Below are 9,256 nucleotides of genomic sequence, written 5' to 3' on the forward strand. Positions count from 1 at the left end.
AAATGTATTGTCACAAGTCACTTCAGCACCTTGTCTGATAGATATATAGAGCAGCATGTAGAGTATGTCATAATCCTGAAGAAGCTGAATGAGGCTGCATAGAATGTAGCAGCCTCTTGATATCCATGTACAACAACATCTACGTGCATGATCAAGCCCCCAGTTGCTTTTTGGCAATAAAGCCAACTTTGAGACCAGGCATCAGGGAGAAAAAGCCTCACGGAGGAAACACAAGCCTCACTATCACCTGTACCGAATCACAGACAACATAGCATACCAAATGAACCAGGGATCAGTTTGAGGAGAATGGATGGCATTATAGATCTGGCCATTGGGTGGACATCAGGGAGCTGGCCTTCAGATGGTGTGCCAAATAAAGAGCCAAGGCAAAATCAGGAAGTCCTTATTCTGACTTCATTGAAACATCTGCTTTCGTTTTACTTCTTGCGACTCAGTGGAGCAAACACTGTATACCATCGTATGGGCCACTGGTTTACTTTGTCATGGCTCCAATCACGGGAGCTCACAGCAAATCTGTGCAATGAAGAACACCTAAGATCTAGCACTAGAAGCCCCAAGCAGGGAAAAAAGTAAATCTAATAGGAGGCTTTATTTCATTTTCAACAGATAAAGTAAGTACAAGGTGATTTCTTTTCTGCTGCGAAGACATTGATTTTGAGAACAGCCTACAGCATTTAATAACCTTTCTACTCGAGTATCCTCTTGCAGAAAATTGGGATAATATATTTTATTGCTTTGAGTTCATACCTAGAGTAATGAGATGATTAATTTATACACAGAAATTAACCACATTTTTGTAACAGCCTTCCAGAAACTGCCAATAAATAACCATTCCATTTTTGATAAACAGTTGTTCTTCATATGGTAGTTATTATTATGTATCTTTTCTTTTTTCATTGTTAAACAAAGCCAAAGGAAAATCTTGCATACTACTGAACTAAAGCATGCAACTGAACTAATTTTGACTTTTTTTTAATTACAAAATTGCGTAAATTTTAGGAAATTCAAACTCAACCTTTTAGAAACAAGGGCCAATAGATTTGGAGTTATTCCTCATCATATTTCTTGCAGGCGGATTTATTTTTTCCGGGTGCCTCACACAGATGAAATGAACGTGCAGTCTTCTGGGGGGTTTCCCAGTGGAACGATGCATGTTACATAGCAACAGCCACTGAAGAGAGAACCACACAGCAGCTTCAGATTTTTCCCACTTGGAAAGATGATTTTCTGCACTCACGGGAAATGTATGTAACACCAATTCCATTTTAAACACATTCTACTGTGCAAGCTCGTGGCTTTTTATTTGCTTCAATAACCATTAACCGACTGCATTTTGCATTTGCAAAGAATTTTTGCAAATGCTTAATAATATTGTTTGAGCTGATGTGATTATCTACACATATGATACTTGTAGGACAATAGTGTCTTGGTCTAAGGTTGACCTTCCACAGGAACACCAGGCAAGATTAGAACTCACTTTCCACTTCTTGTTGCTCTAGTTCATGCAGAGGTGAACAAAAGCAAGAGATACTAGGTTGTGCACTAGCATGGGTTTTTCTAGCTGACTGGGTTGAATGTGTCATGGTGTCTTTTGATTGCTCTAATTTCTATGTGATCGTCCTGCCGCTTAGTTTTTGTCTTGTAAATAATGGCGGTTTGGAACAGCTGCAAATTGCTACTGCTCCTGGACATATTTGGTAGCAGCATGTGGCCAGCAAACCCACAACAAGTAAATTAATCCCTCATAGCTTGTCTCCAGGAATTCACAACATGAAAGACAAAATGGTTGGGAATGTAAAATACTTTGAATAGAAGTAAAAGTGGTCGCATTTATGTAAAGGAAGACAAGCAGGTTACAGTACTCACTGCAAAGAGCAGCAAGGAGGAGGGAGGAGAGAGGAGCTCATGGTCGAGCTGAAGGAACATGAGCCTTTAAGTCAGAAGATCTGAACTGGGGCGATTTCCAATCCAGTTTTGCTTGTGTTTGTTTCAGAACACTTGAGGAAATAAAAATCTTTATTTTCTGAACCAGATTAAGTTTCGGCTTTGTGCAAAGAATCCCTACAGCTAAACAGTAACAAAAACTTGACTTAAATTGGGCAAAGAATTTTAATACCCATTTCTTCAAAGATCCACAAATGGCTAAAAAGCACATAAAAAAGCACATGACATCATGAAAGCAGAAACTCGATAACCAGGACATGAGGGCATTCCAGACAGAGAACAGAGTGTTCGAAGAAAATCTGAGGCAGATGGGCATGAATCAGTCCAGGAGTTTGTAGAAATGCTGCACCCACCTTGTTAAAAAGGGCCCTCAATAATGTGCAGGCCAACAGGAGACAGCATAATTCTGTAAGGAACATCCAGGGGTGCAATGAATCACTGTCATCCAGTCCCCACAACATCACGGTCTTTTAGTGTGACTACAGGGTACCAGCTCCCCTCACGTATTTTTCAAATTTTGGTTATTGTTCTAAACGATTGGTGCTGAGCCATGAGTAAATTAGCTCAAGAAACGGCCAAGAAAGAGCCACATGGCTGATGGCAGCTGACTTCAATCTCCAGGTGCCACAAGGTAGAATCAGAGGACTACCACAAGTTGACTTCTGAATCCACAATGCACAGCGCGCGTGCGCGCGAGCACACACACACACACACACACACACACACACACACACACACACACACGAAAGCATATTCAAACCAGATTCCTATTCACTAAGAAAAAAGATCTTTCCAAGTCATCAAACGCCAAGACTTCTATTTTGTGATGTTTCCTGCCTTTCTCACCTCTATAATGTTTTTTTCAATAATATTGATTATTCTTTGATAATTCCATACAGGTAGTCAACATGTTTTGACCATATCTGCCCCTCACGCTCCCTTCCTTGTCCCCACTATGGTCCTTCCCTTCTATGGCAGTTTCTCCAAATTGAATCACTCCCTCTAGGAGGGAGGGGGAGCCTCATGAGCCTCGGGAGTCAAACAAAAAGGTCACTCACCTGGAAGAACAAACTTGAAGATTCCCAAGGCTCCTACCCTGAGGTAGAAAAAGGAGTCAACACTGCTGAGGGAGGTGAGACTGACCAGTCAAACTGCAGACAAAAAGAGCCTTCTTGGACAGCAGCTGCTTCAAGCTGTGCAGAAGGTTCCAGGCTTCCAAGCTTTTGTGAGTTACCTGTGGTAGTGAGAGGTGGTTTTGGGGCAACACAGCTGCTTTTGAGTCTTTCCTGATCCTTGTATATAACCTTTCCCCATTAGTAACTCTAGTAAAAAATCCATTGCTTCACCAAGCTAGACTGTGGTGCTACCATTACTGTGGTCCGGTTGTTCTCAACTCATGGGTCGCGACACCCATATTGGATATCTTGCATACCAGATATTTACATTGTGATTCATAGCAGTAGCAAAATTATAGTTATGAAATAGAAATGAAATAGTTTTATGGCTGGGGTTTACCACAACATGAGGAACTATGTTATAAGGTCCTAACATTAGAAATGTCGAGATCACTGCCTTGGTCTATCGTTGATTGCCTTCCTGGGGTGAAATAAATGTGTATGTTATATTTCCTCACAAAATAGTTCTGTCACACAACACATCTTCATCCCAATTTCATATCCTCTTCTTCTCTTCTTTAGTTTCTCTTCTAATTCCCTACTGAATCCACTTGATATTGCCTATATGCACATAGCAAGTGGAGGCAGGGCCATATGAGTCATCGGCGCCTTACCAATGGCCATATGCTCAAGAAGAAAAAAAAATGGTTCTCCCTTCCCAAGCAGCCAGCAATTGCCAATAGCTCCTTAGCTGCAGAATGAGTCTAGGGCACATCTCCCCCATCCATGCTGCAGTTTTGACAGGCATTATGTTTTACAGGTCTTCTGCAGGTAAACACAGCTGAATTCATGAGTTCAATAGCCATGTTGTATACAGAAGACACCATTTCAAATCCCTCTTCTCCATCTTGTGTCTCTTCTTTCTGCCCCTTCTTCCTCCATGTCCCCTAGTCTTGGGAGGAAGGAGATGATATTGATGTCACAGTAGGGGGCTGAGAACTCAGAGTCACTTATTCTCAGTACTAGGGCCAATTTGGAGTCTCCTCAATAACCCCTGAACAGGGCAAAAAGAAGTTTATCAAAGCTGAGAATAGCACAGATCTATGGACATAAATATTAATATTTAGAAGGCAATTTGACAAGTTGACAATTGAGCAAGGTAACAACAGTAAGTTCTTCCTTGGGGCCTAAGACTTTCTACATAATGGACTTTTGACCATAATTACAGATCCAGGCCTGAGTTTTCTCCTATGACTCAGGACTCAAATCCAATCAGATAGTGATTGGTTACACCATAATAGTCATGCCAGCACTGCAAAATCCAGGGCTACTCATGTCTTCTCTCCCCCAGTAGTCTGTATAGATGAAAGCTGACCAGCAGGATTAAGTTTCCCAATCAGTACAAGACTGATTACTCTGTGTCCTGGAACCAAACTATGTGGTGTCTTCAGCAGTAGGGTCTTACCACCCAGTTATGATGGGCAACCAAGAATGGTAGCTACACCCTGTGTTGTTTATGGCGCCTCACTAGCATCCTGCGTGAGGTCATCCTGTGCCTGATGTGGTGGTAATCTAATTGTACTGAAATATTATTTTGATTGTATGTAATAAATAAAGTTGTCTGGGGGTCAGAGCTATTAGAGCCATAGCAAGAGTGTGGCGGTGGTGGCACACGCCTTTAATCCCACAAGATCTCTGTGTGTTCAGGGTCAGAGCTATTAGAGCCATAGCAAGAGTGTGGCGGTGGTGGCACACGCCTTTAATCCCATAAGATCTCTGTGTGTTCAGGGATACAGTCAGCATTGGAGACATATACCTTTAAGACCTAGGGGGCTGTACATTCAGACGGTGACGAGGCAGTCATGTGTTTGGGTTTACAACCAATGAGAAGGCAGAACAACATACTTTAAAAAAACTAACCGACAGGAAGTAGGTCTCTTTTCGCGAAGCTGGGACAGCAGAAGGAAGGGTGAGATTTACCACTGAGCTCTGACCTCTTGGCTTTCTCTTTTACATTGTTTCTGTGTTTCTTATTTAATAAGACGGTTGGTTACATCAACATCTGGCGCCCAACGTGACAAGAATCCATTAAAAACTGCTTGGCTTGGCGGCAGGTCCGCTTTCCCGCAAGGGCGGCAGGCGGCCCGCGGCGGCGGCGGCAGCGGCGGCGGCACGTGGCGGCCGGCGGCGATCGGCTTCTTAGTCCTTAGCCTGGGTCTAGTTCTGCTTGACCTCAGGCTGGACTATCGGTGAGCTGCTTGCTTAAAGCCGGTGCTACAAACAACTCAGAGTTGCCCTGCCGAACAGGGCCCTGCCTGTAAAGCCAACGCACGTGGTCGGAGCTTAAGGAAGCCAGACCCAAGCCTTGATTCGGCACAAGAGGGAACACGTGGCTGCATTTAAACTTTAGCCAGCTACGCTTTCTTGCTCTCTCTCTCTCTCTCTCTCTCTCTCTCTCTCTCTCTCTCTCTATTTCTCTTTGGATTTACACCTGGGAAACTAGGTGGCTGCTTTGAAAATCCCCTCGGATTTCTACTGTTCTACGCAGATTTGGTAAGTCATAATATATCAGATATTTTAAAGGAAACTATCTAAAAGAGAATTTTTTTTCCACATTAAAAAACAAATGGGTTTTATGTGTACATTGGAAGAAAATTGGTTTTTGTTCGAAATTTTAGGCAGTCTGGCAATGGAACAACTATATAATATTAGTATTGGTGGAATTATGCACCTTATCACTATAATAATCCACATTTTAATATTTAAAAAGATAGTCAATTTAAGTGCCAGGATAACAGCTTTAGAAGAACTTGCTAAACCTGTAAAAATTCAGACAGAAGAAATTAACAGTGAAGTTGTTTCAAGTCGGGATCATAAGGTTGCAGAAAGAAAGCCTGTTTTCACACAGTCACCCTTAATTTATCCTGTAACCGTACAGCAGATGCCTGATCAAATGGCTACACAAAATAATTGGGCTCCAATTGAAATGTTGGATTTAAAAAGGTTTAAGGAGGCAATAGTATCTTATGGCATGCATTCCCCATATGTAAAGCAAATGTTAAACTCTTGGTCAACATATAATAGGATAGTACCACAGGACTGGCGGGACCTGGCACAAGGTGTTCTGGAACCCAGCCAGAGACTTCAATTTCTGACTTGGTTTAAGGAGGAGGCTAAAAACATAGAAAAACAATGGAGGGATAAAGGAATACAAGTTTGCCAGGATCAGCTTATGGGCGAAGGCCAATATGCTTCAGCACAAACACAATGTTTATATGATGTCCAAACCCTAATTTTATGTCGAACGGCAGCCTTGAATGCATGGGACAAAGTTGAGGAACCAGGAAAAAAATCTGAGTCATTTACAAAGGTGAAGCAAGGCCCAAAAGAGTCTTTTACAGATTTTTTACAAAGACTGGCTTCAGCAGTAAAGAGAATGGTCTCGGATTCAGAAGCTGGTAAGGCAATAATTGAATCTTTGGCCTTTGAGAATGCGAATGCAGCATGCAAAAGAATAATCAGGCCATTAAGGGCAAGTTCTGCACCTATGGAAGATTGGATTAGAGAAACAATTAATGTTGAAGCTGATGAGCATGATGATACATGGGTAGGAGAAGTAATTTCAAAAGGTTTGAGGAGTGTTAGATGTTTTGGATGTGGAAAGCAAGGACATTTGAAAAGGGACTGTAGACAGGTCATTCCCAGAAACAATGTTTCTTCAAAGAACAATGGCAACAGAAGGCCCCTTCCTTCTGGAGTATGCAGAAGGTGTGGTAAGGGAAAACACTGGACCAACGAATGTAGATCAACAAAGGACAGACAGGGTAATCCTTTGCCTCAGTCTTCGGGAAACTCCCAGAGGGGCCTCAGGCAGGCCCCCAGTGCAAATCCAGTTCAAACCTTTCCTGCAGCCATAGAGGAAATGCCTGCTCTGGAGAGCGATTAAATAACCAAATGCCTATTGGAATAAATCATGCTGGTCAGGAAGATGAAACAGAGAGAATAGAAAATTCAGGAGAAAACATAAAGAAAATTTTTTGGCAAACTTCTATTAATGAACAAAGACCAAAATTAACAATAAAAATAAATGGTGTTTTGTTGTCTGGTCTGGTAGACACAGGTGCGGACGTTACCATAATTGCACCAGAATTTTGGCATCCAACTTGGCCTCTTCAGGAGGTAAACGTTCAACTGTTAGGAATTGGGACATTATCTCAGGTGAAACAGAGTGCAAGATGGCTCGAATGTATAGGTCCAGAAGGACAGAGAGGAAAATTAAAACCATATGTGGCTAACATAACTATGAACCTGTGGGGTCGAGACTTGTTGCAACAATGGAATACTCAGATTAACATCCCTCCAATCTCAGAAACAAATCATAAACTAGCACATGTTACTGAGAGAAATATTAGAAGATATTGTTCTAATGAGTGGTCACCAGCCATCCATATTATACAAGAACAGGGCACAATAACTGATGATCTTCCAAAGACACCAACAGCTCTACCTTTAAAATGGTTAACAGACAAGCCTGTATGGGTCCAGCAATGGCCTTTAACAACAGAGAAACTCCAGGCTTTAGAAGAGCTGGTAGAAGAACAGTTAAATGCTCAGCATATTGAAGAATCAACCAGCCCTTGGAATTCCCCTGTATTTGTTATTAAAAAGAAATCTGGTAAATGGAGAATGGTAACAGACCTTAGAGCAATTAACAAAGTAATTCAGCCAATGGGCTCTCTACAATCTGGGATGCCTTTGCCTACTCTGTTACCAAAAGGATGGCCTCTCATAGTTATTGATTTAAAAGACTGTTTCTTTTCAATACCCTTACAAGAAAAAGACAAAGAAAGATTTGCTTTTACAGTGCCTACTTATAATAATTCTCAACCGGTTAAAAGATTTCAATGGAGGGTCCTCCCACAGGGAATGTTGAATAGCCCAACTCTGTGCCAATATTTTGTACAACAGCCATTGGAAGTGATACGTAAAAAATTTCCTAAATCTATAATTTATCATTATATGGATGATATTTTACTAGCTGACTCAAATGCAGATACTTTAGAAATAATGTTTGAAGAAGTAAAGAAAATTTTGCCTTGCTGGGGATTACAAATTGCTCCTGAAAAGATACAAAGAGGAGATTCTATTAATTATTTAGGATATAAAATAGAGCTACAAAAAATTAGACCCCAAAAGGTGCAAATTCGGAGAGATAGACTACAGACTCTTAATGACTTTCAAAGATTATTTGGAGACATTTCTCATCTACGAACTATTGTTGGGGTAAAAAATGATGAACTGACTAATTTGTTCAAAACCTTAGAAGGTGACAAGGACTTAAATAGTCCAAGAGAATTATCACCTGAAGCTGAGAAAGAATTGGCCTTGGTAGAAAAGAAAGTGCATGAAGGACATGTGAATCGTATTGATCCAAAGCTGGATTGCATTTTGGTTATCTTACCTTCTAGGCGTTCTCCTACTGGAATATTAATGCAGAGGGAAGATATTATATTGGAATGGATATTTTTACCAAATAAACCAAATAAAAAATTAAAAACTTATGTGGAAAAAATCTCTGACTTGATTTACAAAGGAAAATTGAGACTTCGTCAATTAGCAGGCATAGACCCAGCAGAAATTGTCGTACCATTAACTAAGGAGGACATTGAAAAATTATGGACAGAAAGTGAACCTTGGCAAAGAGCTTGCAGTAATTTTTTGGGAGAAATTAACAGCAAATATCCCAAAAGTAATAGAATTGATCTTATAAAGAGAGCTGATTGGATCTTGCCTCGAATTGTACGGCAAAAACCCATATCTGGAGTTCGTACATTTTATACAGATGCCAACAAAGAAGGAAAGGCAGGTTACAAATCAGAAAATTTAAGTAAAGTGGTTCAAAGTCCGTATAATTCAGTTCAAAAATCAGAATTGTATGCTATTCTGTTGGTATTAATGGATTTTTCAGAACCTCTCAACATAGTAACTGACTCTCAGTATGCTGAAAGAGTGGTGTTACATATTGAGACTGCAGAATTTATCCCTGATGCTTCAGAATTAACTTCACTATTTATTCAATTACAAGATACAATCAGGAAAAGGAATCATCCTTTATATATAACTCACATTCGATCCCATACTGGTCTGCCAGGCCCTCTGGCACAAGGCAATGATGA

Source organism: Peromyscus leucopus, chromosome 18 (assembly GCF_004664715.2).
Source record: "Peromyscus leucopus breed LL Stock chromosome 18, UCI_PerLeu_2.1, whole genome shotgun sequence".
Classification (NCBI taxonomy): Eukaryota; Metazoa; Chordata; class Mammalia; order Rodentia; family Cricetidae; genus Peromyscus; species Peromyscus leucopus.